An 18,767-nucleotide genomic window follows, 5' to 3' on the forward strand; every position below is an offset into this window, starting at 1 on the left:
CAGTTAGACTATTATTATTATTATTATTATTATTATTATTGCACAGTGTGCTAGCTAGGCTAGCTGGTGGCTAGCACCTCTTGTCGCATCTTGGAAAGCCACACAATTTTCATGGGTTATTTTCAGGCTTGAAACAAATATATTTATCAATATTTGTAGAAAAAAAGATGCTAGCCGAAGTAGTATTTATTTTTCAGTTGCACGTGGTATACATTCATCAAAGCCTCATATAATACACTTGGTGATTTTTTTTTTTCTTTTAAACCATTTAAATTTGCCAAGGTTGTTCACAACACTTCTCTCTCATGTGCCAGATGTAGTTAATATTATTTACTTTGAATAAAATATTAAAGTTTTAGGAGCTAGCCGGTACACATGGCGGCAGTTTAATCATTAGAAGCGTCTTGAGCTTTTCCAATATTTTATCAGTTTACTGGGGAAGAAAAAGAATATTAAAGCCTTTTGAGAGTAAGCTCTGCCTGCATCCTCTTGCATCAGTTTCTCCTCATGTTTTATTTTTCCCAGGTAAGCAAAAGGGCCGTCCACATATCTGTATCAATGATAAAATTAGGCAAAATTCAAGGAAATCTGCCTCAGGGCTCTAAAGCGAAGATGACTTGGATGCTTGGAGGTGTATTTTTATCCTCGACGTGATAGTCATTGTGGTTATCGTCGTTTCGCAGCGCGTTTCTCACAAACACAAGCTGGCCGCCTCACAGATGTAGAAAACGATGCGAGTGGGAAGATGAGAGGGAACATTGTATTCTGTTCTCCAGCTTAAGAGGCAGACAGAGTTGAGCAGGTTGTGTGAGGATATTTACCGTGGAGAACAATGTCTAACTCTAGCCTTGGGGACACCTTTTACCCGTGCTTATGCTGCACGGGAGTTGGAACATTCCTCAGCGTTGGCAGGTATTTTCAATGTGCGCAACCACTTTTTTATTATTTATTTTTTTTTTTTGTGTCATCCGCAATTCAAGAGGGTGTTGTTGCTAATTTGTCTCATTCTACCGAGCTCACTTTGGGATACCAATGGTATTTATTTCTGATGTGATCCTTACACAAGGCACCCAAATTAAAGGGGACGCAAGCAGCCTCAAGAGGAGGACGTTGGAAATAAACATCATTGAACACACAAAAATATCTTGATTACCAAACAAAACAGGTGTGTTATCACAAAAAAAATATATATTGCTTTATTTTCTCTATATGATACCTGTCCTTATATATTGTTAATCATTAATATATAATCATAATTAAGAATATTTTAAACGTTAAAAAAATCATAACACTAACTCAAATTCTTTGAAACACACTATTGATAAAATTACCGGTTGTTGAGATGGCTCATTCAGAGACAGTAGTGCTGCCGTGCCACGTAGTAACATTGGTCACAAGACAACTTCTTATGATTATTATGAGTATGATGATGATGATTATGAATATTAGTATTATTATTGCTATTATTTTCAAGCAGAAATTCATGATAGCCACAAATGAGAAACAAATGAGGTTCTTATTATGCCTTCAAGCCTTAGTCTGCAACACTCTCAGTTCAGATCATTCAAATATAAGATGGTGACCGTTTGATCTTGAAGCAGATTATTTCCATTATTTCCTATGGGGAAAAAACGGGACTTGCAAATAAATCTGCAATCAAACGGATGATGTTCAACCTAAAAGGTTCCATTGTAATCAGAATACCCTTTGCCCATCACCGCATGGCGGGGGCTCTGTGATGTCATCCATCAGCGGCATTCTGTCTGCCGTCATCAATTACTTGCAGGAAAACAACATTAGAGGCCTGAATGGGACACAGAGTGGCGGCAGGCTTGACGTGGTTTTGTTCTACGATTACACAACCTGTTGGCCGTCCGCCTGTCAAGTGTCTGGCGGCCCTGATGAATGGCCGCAATACGCAGCCGTGCATCACAACACGCCACGCCACACACTCATTAATGGTTTCGGGACGTTCCTCCAAACTGTCGCTGGGGATTTCACACGGCATGAGTGAGAGGATCTGGGTAGGAGGCAGAGTAGGGGTTACTCGGGCAAGAAACGGCGGTTTTGAACGCTCCGTTTCCGATGCGCCATTCCAAGCCGTGAACAAAGAAAACATGCTGCCCTCGTTTGAATAATTCCACAGGCACGGTCGCTTATAACGCCGACAGACACTGGAGAACGCGGCGGGACGTAGGAATTATTGTTTCTCAAAAGCACAGCCCATATGCTTTTCTATTAGTTGCATCCTTGTCCATCTGTGGCCTATTTGCATAGATTATCAAGCACGTGCGCAGCCAGAGCCGGCGTCACAATGGCTTGACGGAAGGCAAGCTTGATTGCTCTTTCTCGAAATGAATTTGGAAAGCCTGCTATTCAGGAATCTCTGAGCTGTTCCCCAAACAGATGTGAGCCTCGCTGAGGCACCCGCCACTCCCGTGAGGTGCAAATTGTTTTCGATGAGCTTATTTTCTGACAAGTGTGTGGCGAGTGATGTGGGCTACCGCTGCCTGTCATCTGAATGGTGGCCTAATCGATTGCATTTCACAAATGACAAATCATTTTTCAACACCAATGCCAGATATTGAGAGCAACACTTTATTATTATTTTTCCACACAGCATAAAACATGTCTGTTTGTATTGTCATTTTCCAATATCCTTTGTTTAAAAAAAGGTAGCTACTGAAATTGATGGTAGTTTTACTTTGCATATTAGCATGATGCTAGCAGCCTTTTTTATTACGGGATTTGGTTAAATAGATGCGTCAATTCCTTTATTTTTATCTTTGAACTTCAACTGGGAATGGGAGTAAACAGCTCATATACAGACGCTCCCCGACTTACAAACATTTGATTTACGAATAACGGTACATACGAACATGTTTGCGGTTACAGTATGTCGGTATGTTCGGAAAGAGATGCTGTAAGTTAGATTTTGTATTGCGCTCCTTTTTCCGGCCGAGCTCTCTTGCGATTGGCTATGTAGTGTGCTTCACGCACACAGAAAAACATTGAGGTTTCAAGGGCTGGATGTTTATGCGACGGACACCAAGGCTGACCAAACTGCGCCCAACTATGCTGAAGTGTTGCCAACGAGTTCAGGCCCCGATCCGCCGAGATCGCTTACGATTGGCTGCGTAGAGTATGTGGATGGGGAGGAAATCCCTCTTCCCAGTTGACGTTCGAGGAGAACACGATGCATAACAAAAAGTAATGACTGCTGGCACGTAATTCAGCAATTAGGTGCCAGCAGCTTCAGTCATGGCTTACTGAAGACCCAAGGATATGTGTTGCCGTACTACAGTAGGTGTGAATTTATTTTATGACCGTTGGAACGTCTGTATTTGATACCTCCTCGTTCAGTGTTTGACTTAAACATACACTCCATACAAAATATAGCACTGAAGCAACTTACGAGCAAATTCACATTAAGAACGACCGCTCAGAACGTATATCGTTCGTAAGGTGGGGAGTGTCTGTACTAGCACACATCCTCTATTTTATTTATTTATTTTAAGGATTAAGGAATGTTCACTATCAGTTTCTCAATATGAAGTTCTCCATTTCATCGACATTTTGTGAGCAAACTCTCAAAGGATAATTGACTGGGCGACAGCTAGTACCTCCCAAAAAAATATGTAGGTCAAGTCACTTGTGAATGGATGCCGCTGTCATCCAGGTAGATATAAATTTATTTCATGAGTCAAATGAAGGAAATGTAAAATGATTCATTCCAGGTTATTCACAGTTGAGTTGTCAGGTGTGGTAGATTTTTGAGTAGTGAATAGGGTGTCTAAACCTGTTACATTTGTGTGTGTGTGTGCATGATTGTGTGTGTGTTTGAAAATTTCACACAGTTCTTGTTTCTCATTTTGAAAAGTGACACCTGCGGATGTGTCTCATAAAGTGCTGCCCACTGTTCCTTTCCTGGCTCATAGGGGACTGTCGAAATGAAGCAATTAAAGCGTGTAAATGTGTGTGTGCGTGAGTTATATCCATATAATTTAAAAAAATCCATATAATTTAAAAAAAAATAAATTGCCATCTTTTTAATGGAAATGCGGTGCGTTCCTGTGGCGAACCGCACCAGTCACGATGTTAGCAGTTTAACCGTTTTCAGGTCTCTTTAAATATAGAGGTCAGAGTTCACTGACAACCTGTTGACGCAGAGCAGATTTATGCAGCACACACTCGCTCTCCACTCCAAACACAAGTTCCCATACGCACAGTCGCACACACCCACACACATACGCGCAGTACTCTGCGGAACCCGGCGCCTCACAGCAGTGGTTTCCTTTTTCCGCCGCTGATCTTCCGAGCTTCAGATACCGAAGCCCCAGTTATTCTCCCTGACCCTCCTAATTGAGAACGGCTGTGGCTGCCGCGATAGAGAAAGCGCCAAGCAGACAGCGAGCGGGAAAGAATGAGCAAGCGAAAGAGCAGATTCTCGCGTGAGAAGGAAGAAAGTGGCAACAAAAGTGCGGCCAAATGAAAGCGGTAAGGAGCTAAGCCTGCGGAAGGCCAACGCTGGTCAAGTGGGCGGGGTGTGGGGGAAGGAGAGGGGGCTCCGTGCTCAACTGTTGGCCTCCATCCCAGTTTGTCGTGATTCATACTTGGGCATACACACTACTCGCTGGCCGGCAGCCAAACACGGACAAACACAATCGCTTCAATGTAGATTTGGCTCCATTCTGCCGAATTCACCGCACAGTGCCGCAACTCTGCCCTGCTATCTGTTTTATTCCACTTGCAAAAGTTGCTTTTGGTCAGGCAAGGTACTCGAGGATCAGTTAGCTTTACCTGTTGCTGTGCCATAACTTTTTATGCTGCTGCTTTCCAATCCATTGTTTCTACCTCACTGCCATGAGATATTTTCAACAAACCAAGTAGAATTCAAAAACTCTTTGTTTTTGTCAGCGATGATGAATATCGGACATGAGCTTTCAAGGTGATTCTAAATAAAAAGTACATATTTCAAGTAGAAGGACAGTAACAAAAATCATGTGACATTTGTTTTGTCTTATTTTATTACACACTGCACAATATTGTTTATTATTATTATTATTATTATTATTATTATTATTATTATTATTATTATTATTTTTTCAACAAATACCCCACATATTCACCCTTTCATGCCACGTGAGTGCATAGTAATCTGTGCACTAAAAGGGTGACCGTATTTTAGACCGTGTACAGTATGAGGCACACCCAAAAGTTTCCATTTTCTTCAAAAGATTACTCTGCGCCTTATACGCAGATATATATATACAGTGAGACCTCAACTTACGAACTTAATTGGTTCCCAAACAGAGTGTGTAAGGCGAAAAGTGTGTATCTCCAAAAAAAAATCCCATAGGAAACCATTAAAATGGGAATAATCCGTTCCCGGGTTTCCATAAAATATACTTTTCAACTAAATAAGCCTTAAAACTACACACAACATACCTTATTCTATGTATAATAAATGTGCTATTGTATTGTAATGAAAGAAATACACTGAATTGTATCATAAAGTCACTTTATTTACATTTGTGATGGTCATTTATGGCTTGATGGAATGGCGTTGGAGGTCGAAGGTCAAAGGGAATTGCTGTTTGGAAAGAGAGGCGCATTACATGAGGACTGTAATTAAAGAAATAAACTGTGCTGTAAAATAAAGTTTTATTTACCATTTTGATGGTCGTTGATGGCTTATGGAAGGAGAGTCACCTTCCATAAGGACTGTTGGTAACTTAACCTCTGGTGCTGTTCGGTCGTGTGCTTCCGCCGAAGATCACTCCGCCAGCCATGGTGGGTGCGTATTATGAAAATAGTGCTTATTATAAGGTTTAATTTTCATATTTTCATAAATTTGACGTTTGTAAGACGAAAACTTTATAAGTTATAAGGTGTTTGTAAGTTGAGGTCTCACTATATATATATATATATATATATATATATATATATATATATATATATATATATATATATATATATATATATATATATAATGTACTATAGTTACCTATAGTACCTTATAGTTCGGTGCGCCTTATACCTGTATATGGAAACTGTTTAAAAATACACTATTCATTGGGGGTGCGCCTTACACTCCTTGGGGGAGCGCCTTATACACAGGAAAATATGGTGCGTGTACTGTACTTGAAATTTGGTAGCAGTGGTACAGAATATCTCTGGAAAGTACATTGAGCCACAACAGGTCTCGCAATGACTGTCAGCAGCCACCGACTCCAATCCCCCATGTCAAAGTAGTGTGTAACGCCAGCCTCTACTGTGGCGCGTTATAATGTGGTATGCGTTATAGTTGTAAAGTTTTATGTATTTATATATTATATTTGGAAAACTTTTTTCATTCATTGAAGGTGCGCCTTCTATTTGGAAAAGGTTTGAAAATACATCACTCCTTGGGGGTCTACTCCGGTGTGCCTGATACACCAAAAAATACGGTAAATACTATGCAAATACAAACGTTCTTTAAAAGTGAATACTACCTGCACCAAAAAAAAACTACCAAAAAGAAATAAAAATAAGCAAATAAATAAATAATGTACACAAATAAAAAATGCATACGTAAATATATAAGGACCTAACTTTTCATTAAAAAAATCCCTTCTTACCACGTGCAGTGTGACAAATACAGCTAGAAATTCAAACAAAAAAAACACATGCAATTAGCCAACCTTCACATACCATTTCTGTTTTCCCTTGCTGTCCTCAGTCTCCTCTTAAATTAAATGTCTCTTTACCACGCAATGCTTGGTGTTTACGTAACATGTATAATTAGAAAAAGGCCCTCACATTCTAAAATAGAGGTGAATGTAGCCGTATGATATGAAGCCTTGTTATTTGACAAAAGTGTTGAGATGTGTGGCCTTCATAATGTATATAGTGACAAACTTTTGCTTTCAAACTTTTACATTGTTTGATGATGACACGACTGGAAGAACTTTACCTCCATGGTCAAGTTCTTCCAGTCGTGTCTTCACAGAACACAAACAGACCTCTCCCAAGTTACCTGGAAAATACACAGACCCGATGAAGAATTTAGTCTGGGGTGGAAGCGACAGGCCCCAAAAAACACTTTTGTTCAAGCTGCTTACCGCTTAAAAGGAAAGGCTAAAAGAAAAGGTTGGAAAGAGGAGTGGCGAGTTCGGTGACAGCTGCGTGCACATGGATGTGGACGAGCGACTGTCAGAGCAGATATTTCTGTTTAGTGCCGCCTGCCAGAGACGCGCCTCATGTCGTCGCTGGGTGCCTGCTGTCACTGGCTAAAACGAAGAGCGGCAGTGTGTGTTTGACCGTGTGCCCGTGTGTTTGCGTAAGGTTGTGTGTGTATGTGTATGTGTATGTGTATGTGTATGTGTATGTGTATGTGGACATGAGTGCGCGTTCCCAAGTGACACTGACAGTGACAAGGAGAGAAACTCGAGCAGCTGTCTCAACACAGCACAGCTCTGTACTGTTGGTTTGATCATCCAAATCCGCTCAAGTCAGATGCAGTTTGGTCACCTTTAAGATGTTTGATATCAAATCGGATATAAACTGTAATGGCGTCTTGGTCAAACGCTTATTGTTCTTCTATCTTAGGATGTACGTTGAAATGAGTGACTCCATTTCTAGTCGCCAGGTTTTTCCTCAACATTCTGTCCATCCCTCAACTATTCCAACAAGGAAAAAGACAGGCAGGCGCTATCTTAGCTTATAGATGCTAATGTTCAAATAGTTAGCTTCTGAGCCGAGTGAAGTTAACCAAACCGGCAGCGTCAAAGAACACTACTGAGATTGGATTAGCCTTTATTAGTCTCGAAGTGGAGACATTTAGATTTCACATCAGAAAGGTTATGGAAGGAAGGAGAGGAAGAAGTAGAAAAACAAACTGCTGGAAAGGCAGCCACACTCGCGGGGCCATCTCAATGTCAAAATAACAAAAAAAAAAAAAAAATACAATGACAACACAAAGATGCAGTCATTCAATCTTCAGCACTTTCTGCACCCTCTTTGTTGTGTGAATCAGTTTAAGATGAAAGAGGTGAGGATCAAAGTGTCCTTTTCACCAGTGCATCAGGGAGGTCATGGTGAAATGTGCACGTCTGCTACAAGCTAAATATTGAAAGCAAACACAAAGCTCTAGCATCCATTGATGTAAGAGATTGTCATACATCTCCTTTCCCACGTAAATCCGCTTCAATTCCAAGCTGCGACAGCTCCACATACGCATCGGCGCTCTACGCTGACGCTGCTTTCTTCTCATTGCGGGCTCCTCATCCCATGCATCCACTCAGCCACAGACAACAGCACCAACCTTTTCGCTGAACAAAGCGGGGTTGTGAAAAATGCTGCCCATTACAGTCTCAAAAAAGCACAGTGAAATGGCACCGACATTCCTTCCAATCAAAAACAGCGCTGTCATATTCGTACTGCTCAGCACAGTCGCCCCCTTGATGAATGTCAACAATGGTGAAAAACAATCTGTATCCATTTCACGCAAAACAACACAAAGTGACGAAATAAAACACAAGAAAACAACAAAACAAACAAGGCTCATGAGAGCACTTAGACATATTTTATAATTATTTACAATTAATTTACACTAAAGAACTCAGCGGTAGGTTGATGAATCTGTTGGTTAGGTTTCAACGGAGGTACACACGACATGAAATATTAAAAGAAAAGAAAGCTTTGTGTTTTACATTTCCAGGGTCGACTCACAAAGTTGGCGTGGGTGGCTCAGGGAGATTGTGTGCAACTTAATAGCGGTTTGATCAGAAAGCTCGCACGCCAGCTTGGAGCTTTTATTTATTTTATTGTCGTACTATGTTGTAATTAGCTGGGCCGCACACTTATTTTGTAGAAATAAAAAGGGGGAAAAGATTAGCCTGTCTGGACTTGGAACACTCTGTCCAAATGTTACCGTGGTTCTTTTGCACTACCATAATCCATTTTTTTTGCCTTAAGTGTCTTCTGCCATCAAATGTTGGATTGCAATCGTCTGTTTCTGGAGAGCCGTCGCCTAGATCACAAACATGTGCATGTGGCCAAGATGGTCACAGTGTGAGGTAATGGAATGTTTAAAAAAGAGTAAGAACATGCGTGAGGAGCGGATGCCGCGATCCGAAGAGCTAACGACATTGGCTTTTGAAGAAATCTCCTTCAATGGGAATCAAAATCAGTTACAGTGCCGTTTTGCGGTGGTTTTAAGACTCACCGTTCCCTACCCTATCAACGGCATTGATAATGAAACGGAGGGTCGGGTGGGGGTGATCTCGACCCGGCCTCAATGCAACTAATCAGCGCTTTAATACTGGAAAGGCAGTTAAAGAGCGTGATGTCTCACTCTTGAGTGTGGCCGTGTATTACAACCCGGTTAGGCAGCAAATTAGCCAATGTCAAAGATTCCAAAGATGAAGATGCGTATTGAAACATCACAGACAAGATGTTTTGTTTTAATACATTTTCAACACCAAACCCAAGATGTTGGTATGGAGATGGTGGCTGATGCAATTTCTATTGCAACCCTTCTAACCAGTGTCAAAAAACCCCAAGTCGTTGTTGTGCATTTATTGGATCCTTTTTTTCTTTCAGAAATGATTGAGATGCAAAGTGATGCAAAACATACTTGTACATATATTATGTGCTTGATGGATATTTCAGCTTATAATATAACCCATTTAGTCAGCAGGCTCGGCAGTTAACATTTTCAGTACATTATTTTCCAGTGTATAAGGCGCACCGGAGTATAAGGCGCACCCCCAAAGACTGGTGTATTTTCAATTGTTTTTATATACATATAAGGTGCACCTTCAACAAATGGAAAAAAATCCAAATATATTACATAAATATATAAAGGGTTTTCCAAATGTAAGGCACACCACATTATAAGGCACTACAATAGACACACTATACTGGGGTTATGCATTACAGATGCTCCCCTACCTACAAACATTCGAGTTACGAACAACGGTACATATGATCATTTATGTAGTAACATATGTCATATTCTTTCCAGTTGTACATGTACATCTTCATAGGGGATATATGTTATTAAATGTTTCTTTTCAGTACCAACCAATACAGGTTACTTATACAAGGCTTAAATTTATATATACAGTAAAGTCTCGTTATATCGATATCGGATATATCGATAGTCCCGGTTATATCGATACTATTTCTATGCACGCACGGAGAAAATTACATGTAAACAGGGTCGGATATATCGATAGTCCCGGTTATATCGATATTTTTTCGGACTCCCTTGAATATCGATATAACGAGACTTTACTGTATATATATATATATATATAAACCTTAAACACACTTATATAAGCCTTAAACATACGTTCCATACAAAATATAACACTGAATCAACGATCGTTCGGAACATATCTCGTTCGTAAGTTGGGGAGCATCTGTACTTTGTCTTCAGGTGGAAATGTCGGTGGCTGCTGACAATAGTTTTGAGACCTGTTGTGGCTCAACATTACTTCAAATATGAGGCACACCTGTGTATAAGCTACAGGGTCATCTTTTGTAGAAAATCAAGGATTTTGGATGCGCCTTATACACCAGAAAATACGGTGTATAATAAAAAAAAAAAAAACCACCCATCCATGAGATGGAGAGAGTCTCATGAATGTAAAATGATTGGATAATTTGATCTACATCCAATTCCAATTCACTTTATACCCTCCATGACATCAAGGGAATCTCCCAAACACACACCCAACCCAGAGTATATTTCCCGAAAAAAAGAAACCTAAAAAGTGCATAGCAGGAGTGGTGTGCACAGAAACGCCGTCTGTAATTTAGTAGCAACCATGGCAACATTAGTCCAACTTTAGATTATGAGCTGCCAGCGTTGGTTTCCCCTGACAGCCTTGTAACCACACACCCGTGTTTATGTTCTTTGGGTTAACACGGTTATCTCTGTACGTAACCTGAGCACTCCACCTACACGGCCACTTGCCGTACAAATCTGTGTGTGTGTTTGTGTGAGAGAACTTGCAGCTGCAGGAGTTGCATCTCTCACTCTCTCGATCTCACTCTCTCTCCACAGAATGAGTTGCAGGGACTTGCCAGTATTTTCATTCCCTCTGGAGGCATTTCCGCACACTAACAAAGCCCGGCCCGTGCGATGAAACGCAAAGGAAGCAGCCTTTATGAAGGGCGCAAGCCATTTGTGTGTGTGTGTGTGTGCGTGTGTGTGCGTGTCTGTGTGTGTGTGTGCGTGCGTGTGCAATGTTTGCACCGCTGACCCCGACCAACAGTTTGTTTCATGCAAATTTAATTTAGTGCTCAAGTCAAGTTCGCTGCGGGCTTTTGTTTGCTCTGTAACAGGAGGACAAGTCTCCTCTGTATGGCGTTCACAAGACAAAGTTGCCTTCTGTTTGCTTCCAATTAACGGCTACAATACGTACCTTGTTGCTTCACTTTTTCCTTGGGACTTTTTTTCCTTTTAAACACGCCTTGTTAACCACTGACCCTTCATAGTTGCACTTCCTCCTGCGATACTTGCCAGAAGGAAATGTGCTCAACAAACCCAGGTTGCAATTCTCCAGAGGGTCTGGGTCTGGTAAAGACATTGAATTGAACCAATAACGGTAGAAAACAATTACATGTTTTTAGAACACTGTTGAACTTAAGTTGTAAAAGTGCAACTTTTCTCCACACGTCTGCGATGAACAAATGGCGCTTCCTAATGGAGTCCATGTTCATCTCATTCGCTGCCATTCCCGAATTTTTGGGTTTTGGTTTTTCTTGCGAGGGGTGCCTCCCACGATGGGGCAGCATTTGCCTTTTGTCCATGTTTGTGCTTTGTTACAGCTTCAGCTGTTGTTAAAGCGCTATATAAATCAATATGTAAGTATTGTATGGTATTTTGTACAGCTTCCCCCATTTCAAGCTCAGATAACTCCAGATCTATATTCCTTAGGAATTAACTCCTTTTTTCCGATGAAAGAAGATAGTATAAGGTTTCGTACGCTGAACTGAATGTTTATGTAGTCCTAAAACTCAATATTCTTTGGGTCTTGGAATTTGAGTGACAATGTCAAAAACCCCCGGCGCACACATTTTTGCACATCGTCTAGCGGTGAATGTTGTTAATTCCGGGCATGTTTTTATGGGGTGGCGTGTTTGAATATAAACTTTGCTCCTTGCCACGCGCCAACCTTTTGTTTCGTCGGTTTTGCAAAGCACAATTTGGTCCGAGACCGCCGTGCAGGGAGTGAAAATGTTTTTCAAGCGTGACAACGGCGCAATTTGGCAAAGGCAAAGCCTGCGAGGCTCGTCCGGAGCCGAGGCCCAGTGACATACGCTCCTGCCCATAAACAGGGATTTGGCCTTATGGAGAAAATAACCTTGATAATTACTGAGTGCGAAGAGACCTGCCCACTTTAGGAGGGAGGCAGAGCGACAGACATAACCATCGACACATTCCTTTGTACTGAGTCATGCTGGTGCCGAGTTTCCCCTTAGTGCGTGCGGGTGCGAAAGGGCTGCCGGCGCCACGTTTGTCGGCGAGGACATTTCGGAGGTTAACGAGAGTGCGGACCTCCACCAAAGCTTTGTCGCCCGTCTGATCGGTCAGGAGGTCACACATTTATTCGGGAATTGAAAAGTGTGACATGGAGCGTCATTCCCAAATTTGTTCGGGTTTTGTTTTTTTCTTGTGGGGTGACTGGTAACGCTGGTTAGACCTCTGGCAATGTTTTTCACTCCCACGAGGGGGCCAAATTTGCCTTTTCTACAGCCACCCTCATTTGAAGTTTAGATAACTACAGACCCAAATAACTTTGACCAGTTGACCAATGACTTGTGTCCTCACTGTGCTGCCCTCTACTCGATCCCCTCCGTGACACACACCATGAGGACACGCATACCAGTCCTGACTTCATCCTGTACTCCATCCTCATCTCGTTTGGTATTCTTCCTCACCCCTCTGCACTCTTAACATCTTCCAACTATGATTAGTAATCGTGGTTTTTTTCCTTCCTTTCTTCCTTTGCATCCTCTGTAACGTGTGGAGCCTCCCGTGTCCTTGGAAGGATGCCTAATAAGCTCCGACACACACCGCTGTCTCTACGCTCTGTAGGCCTATTCTCAGGCGTCAGCCAGCACACACTTGAGTAAACAAAGCCTCCCTTCCCCACAAACACACACACAAACACGTATACACATAACCACACGTATGCAACGCCATCCTAGCGTGCTAATAGACCCGCACACCAGCCCACTGAGGAGGCCGTCGACGCTACATCGCTAACACTGACCTTCCATGTGCCAATCACAACAAATCCGTTGCCGCCGTTTCTAGTACAGCGAGGAACGGAAACGCAAGGCAAATTGAAAGCAGAAATCCCCCTGTGGTGTGAGACAAGATGAGCCTTGGAATAAATTATTTAGATGGCAGCCTCTCGTTTTCCTGCACGATTCTCGCCTTCTGCTACGTTTAATGGCATCTGTGATGACGCCCAGTGGAGATTAATCCACATGTAACACATGTGTGTGTTGTGTGTGTGCGTGTGCGTGTGTGTGTGCGCTCTCCCCACCCCTCCTTCACCTCACTTCTCATCCATCCCGTCGTGTCGCGTGATGCTGAAACAAAGGCGCGACAAGGGAATTTGTTTCTTCTTTTCCTTCCTGGGTGTAAATAAGCAACTAAGCAAATCATTGCTTCCATTTGTTGCCTCTGTGATGGTGTCTGCAGGTGCCAAAGGCAGCCGTTTTTCCTTGCCGTCAACGGGCGCAAAACACACCACGAAAAAACGAGTACTTTCATTCTCTTGCTGTCAAAATAAACAAATAAATAAATAAATACATAAATAAATAAATTAAATAAGACTCGTGCAGTTCTCCAAATAAGATGCGATGTGACTCGCTCTTTGTTTGTCTTTCCCATGAAATGTTGACTCTGGAAACAGACATAAAGCAAGGGTCAAATAAACTCGATATATTTAAACAGCAAAAGGTTCAACCTCACCTTTGAAAAAGGCTGCGAGCGTAATGTTCATGTGAAATGCAAAACCACATCGAGTGGCGAATGTAATTGACCGTCGGCATTGCAGTGATTATAAACCTTCAAACAGCTGTTACTTCAACACGCGCAGAGCAGAAATGCAAACGCTTATAATATTTGACATTCCTGACAATCATATGTTCTCTTTGCTCTGTGATAACAACATTATGATTGGAGTTAGCACAAATAACTTGGGGACCTCCTCTGTTTCTTCTTCTTGCTCTTAACTATGCTGCATCCCTCCAAGAAGACCTCAGCGTGTTGTGACAATTATGGTTACGGTGGACAACTTTAAATTCAGACTTGTCAAAGTCACATGAAAATTAATCTTTACATGATTAGGAGGTTGGCGCCGATCAGTAATCAGCGGAAAAAAACAAGAACTGATCAATAATTTGGTCAGAAAATTGACAAAAATCTATTTAAACAACATTTAAAAAAATATATATTATTAATGAGGACAACCGCTCTAAAAAATAGATATACAGTTTAAACACAACAGCAACAGAGACAAATGAGCAGGTGTGACTGTTAAGAAAATGCCAGGAGCAGCTTGTGCGTGTGTGTGTGTGTGTGTGTGTTTGTGTGCTTGTGTTTGTGTGTATGTGTGTGTGTGTGTCTAAGCATCAAGTGTTGTTTGTATTGTAATTATCGCAAAGCGTGCTCACTTGATGAAATGCATTTGAAGTTGCTTTCATTGTTAAACCATTAGTTCATAATCCATTTTACAATATTTTCAACCACCCGTGCTAGGAACAAATGGCTTTTCAGCTGTAGTGCTTTCATATTTATGTTATGGTTTCAAGGTTAGAAAGGTCTATATTGACTGAACAATAGTTACTTAACTGAAGTACCAGAGCAGAACACAATCTAACATTGACACCAACATTTATCTAACTAGCTAGCATGTTGAGTTTATATACATTGTTCACGAGCTTGTCTTTTGAAAAGGTTCATTCAAACCACAACAATTCTACCATTTTGAGCATCCCCAAGGGTTATGACTAGCAAAGACAGGGAGAAAATGCAAACTGGCTGAGATTTAAACCTAGAACATGACACACTGACATGACTAGAACGTGACACAGACATGCTCACCACTAATAACCATGCTACCCTCATTTGTTCCAGCCATATAAAATCTCCCAAAGTCCTCATTTGACAGCAATACTATCTCTAATATAAATGTTGATCATGACTTAGTAAGTGGAAAACCACCTAGAGTAGATATTAAGTCTCCACTGCCCTGTTTGAATGTTTTTGTGAGTAATTTATTGAAAAAACAAAACTAAAAAAAACTACAATTATTCTTACACCTTCATCGTTTGGTCCACTTGAAACAGCCCACTGTTGTTTGGAGAGAGAATAAGCAGTGCCTTTACGAAACCGTGCACATTCCCAAAAGGAACAAATGATCATTTACCAACAGTAATCGTCACTACTCACTGTATGATTGGCCTTAATTAGCGTCTTTATCTTCCAGTAACAATAATGGGCCAAGCGCAAACAGGAACGTCGTCTTAGTGATGGTTCAGTGGCTAACAGTCAGCGTGTAAACATAGAGAACACACCGAAATGCCAGCGCAATTGACAAAAAAGGGTTCCTAATGAACGCATGGCTTTCTCTGTGTTTGAGTGCCCCCGTCTATATTCCGTACACGAGTGTGAAATTACAGTATCAGATCATGGTTAGTTAATTAAAAGGCATATGACTAATTAAATTTGACTCAAGCATTATTTGAGGGAGTTGAATAACGCACGAGGCATATTTAGCTGTTAAACGTAATTAAATGCGGGGCAAACGTTAGCTTGTGAAAATACAGTCTTTAAGTTGTCCTCGCGGACCGTACAGACTGACAAGATATTAACAATAAAGATAGAAGAAGTTGTTCTACTCAACAAGCAGAAACGATAAAAGCCTGCAGACTTAACTGACAGCTGCTTTGGCAACTCGACGATACCGGAGAGAAAAAGGGAGGAAAAAAAAACACAAAGCAACTCGACATTTGTCGTTTCAAGTGTTTTAAGTGTGATATTTGTCATGGATTAGATGTGCACGTTGTCAGCCCTTGTTACACACCTCCAATCTGTCAGAGACGCGACTCGGGCGCTTTATTACATCTCGATAAACGACGCCACCTCCCGTCTTGTTTGCCTATCACTGAAAAGCACGTTGTGTTTTGTCACATGCCTTGATGCGTGTCGCTCTTTTCGCTTTGTCTCGTTTCAGAATCGGGCCTGTGATCGATGAGGATTAAGGTGCAGATATTGTCGACGTGAAACGTGGGATCGACATCCTCCACCGGTAAGCATCTTGATTTCACACCGACGTTTCCCGCCCAAGCTTCGGCTTGTGTGGGGTGCCAGGAAATGAAGCGCTGGAGTTTTGCCAGCCAGGAAAAGACGTGCACGCTTTGAATGATGCTTCACACTGGCGTACTTTGTCCTTGGAGTGAAGAAGTCAGACAGTAATAGTGCTTGCTTGCTTGTAAAGAGTGTGAACGGGTTGATTGAATGGAATGAACTTGATTCCAAAATAACCTTCTAGATATGATCAAAAATAAACACTTGTTCATGTTTCCTGGCCTGTTGCTTTGCCTTAGTCAGTGGCAATATTATTCTCCACAGTCTCCACTGCTGGCGGGGCCCTCAGTCTTTGTACACATTAATATTGTTTCCTTTACATGTGGTTCACATGCATGGACATCCAATGTACTGCTAAAAAATAGCTAATGTAGCTTTGCCTGTTACTGTGTCGTAGCCGTAGTGGAATTATTGCCCACAGTCTCCACTTGGCTGCAACAGCTCAATGGCAAAATGGCAAAATACAACAGCAAACAAAAAATAAGGAATAAGAATAAAAATAATTGGGGGTGCGTGAGCAGGAATACCAGGTACAGGTATTTTGGGTATTCATGGAGACATGAGGACAATTGTGTTGAATTAAATGTTATACATATCAAAAACACAAAATCTATACTAACACTGGTATGGTCACAAAAAAGTTTTTTTATAGATAAATTGCCTTCAACATACATGCTAAAGTTAGCTACTGCTCTTTCTTAGCTTTGAATGTTGCATTTATATATTCCGCAATCTCCACTTAACTGCAGCCACTCTTTGTTTTCACCTCCCTAAAATTTGTCATCATGTTAAGCGGAGCATTTACAAAACAAATCACAGGCTAATGCAATCATATCTTCTGTCTCTAGCGTCTTTTTGGCATATGTGGCATTATACGCCATAGTCTCTACCTTGCTGCCGCTGCAGTCCTGATATTCCTTTGATGTGAAATGTGTCTGCTTACTTAGAAAAAAACATAACACATAATATTCATTGCTCAAAATGACAAAAAAATGAGCACATATGCTAATGCAAAACTGTCTCCACTCTATCAGTTCTATTATTTGTACTTCACAGTCTGTCGTGCGCCTTCTTGCTGCCCTCGGTGTCCACTCGAATAAAACTCCTCTTTGTGCTGACAAGTAAATATAGTTGACATTCCCTTGTTCCTGGCTAGAGTTCCTCCTGGTGCCTTCATTGCAGCGTGTTTTTTGCAGTTTGCCACAGAAGTGGAAAACCGTCTGTTCCAAACCGGTACAGTGCAGTGGAAAAGGACATAAAAGTACACACCCAAGACCAAAATTGAGACTTTTTGCCCCTACTTACCTTATGCGAAATTGTTGACAGAGTAATTTGTGTTTCTGCTCAACAGCATCAAAAAAGCTGCAAGGTGAATAATTTTTTTGGTGGCATCTGCACATTGTGCAATATGATAATGAGGTAAGCTGCAAAAGCCAGATTGCCAAGAGTGAGGTGCGGGGCGAGGAATGGGTGAGGGGCGAGGAAGGGGTGAGAGAGACGCAGAGTGGAGGAAAAAAGAGGAAAACAGACGGAGGCCTCTGTAAATTATGGATGCAACCTGCGATTTCCAAGAGGAAAAAGAAAGGCGCGGTGAAACCTCAAGTCATGCATATCAGATTACGCATCTACTACATTTTCTTATCATGGTCCATGAGCAATCATGGATTGCAATCTAACTTGTGTGTGTGTGTGTGTGTGTGTGTGTGTGTGTGTGTGTGTGTGTGTGTGTGTGTGTGTGTGTGTGTGTGTGTGTGTGTGACTGTCTTTGTGTGTGTGAGTGTGTACATACACAAAAAGTGGAAGCACTTACACATTCATCCATGTCAAGTCGCGTGTGGCTGCGCGCTCGAGCGTGCCTCCGAGTCAATATGACGTGTGTCCAAAGCTTTGTTGACATTTTTCAGCATTGTTCTGTTGCATTGGGCTTCATTTGCGTGCGCGAGTCCTTCTTGTCGTGTGACACTCCGCGACCCGTTAGAGTCGCACGTCACTGCGACATTCACATCACGCAGCCTATTTTGAAGATACACCGGACGCTGATACTTGCTTCCTTTTAATTAGAGACATTTTGCTCATTATGTATTTTGACTGCTTACGCATTTCAACTAAGCTAATGTGGCCCCAAGGCAACTTTGAATAATGTCTTCATTGCCAAAGTAAGGTTTCTGTTCACTTATATATCTTATGCACCATCAATAGCTAAAAGTGCAACAAAATCAAATCAGGGCAGCTCAATGAGTGATTTTGCACGACCACCTTACGGTGCAAATACCCTTGGTTTGAATGTGTGGCATTTGTAAATTCTTCCCGTGCCTGTGTGGCTTTTCTCCGGGTACTCCGGTTTCCCCTCCACATTCGAAAAAAAAAAACAGTCTTACAAGGTTGA

At 41.6% G+C, this 18,767-nt stretch overlaps 1 protein-coding gene across 3 annotated transcripts in view; it reads left to right on the forward strand.

Moving 5' to 3' along the window:
- Positions 1–18,767, forward strand: part of zmiz1a (zinc finger, MIZ-type containing 1a) — a 137,654-nt gene that overhangs the window by 40,972 nt on the left and 77,915 nt on the right. For all 3 annotated transcript variants that reach the window (XM_089011794.1, XM_089011795.1, XM_089011796.1), the window contains exon 3: positions 16,248–16,322. The gene's annotated coding sequence lies outside the window, so the exon portion shown is untranslated. The remainder of the gene's footprint in view (positions 1–16,247; positions 16,323–18,767) is intronic.

The sequence above is a fragment of the Hippocampus bargibanti genome, linkage group LG13, assembly GCF_051943395.1.
Source record: "Hippocampus bargibanti isolate YZ-2025 linkage group LG13, ASM5194339v1, whole genome shotgun sequence".
Lineage (NCBI taxonomy): Eukaryota > Metazoa > Chordata > Actinopteri > Syngnathiformes > Syngnathidae > Hippocampus > Hippocampus bargibanti.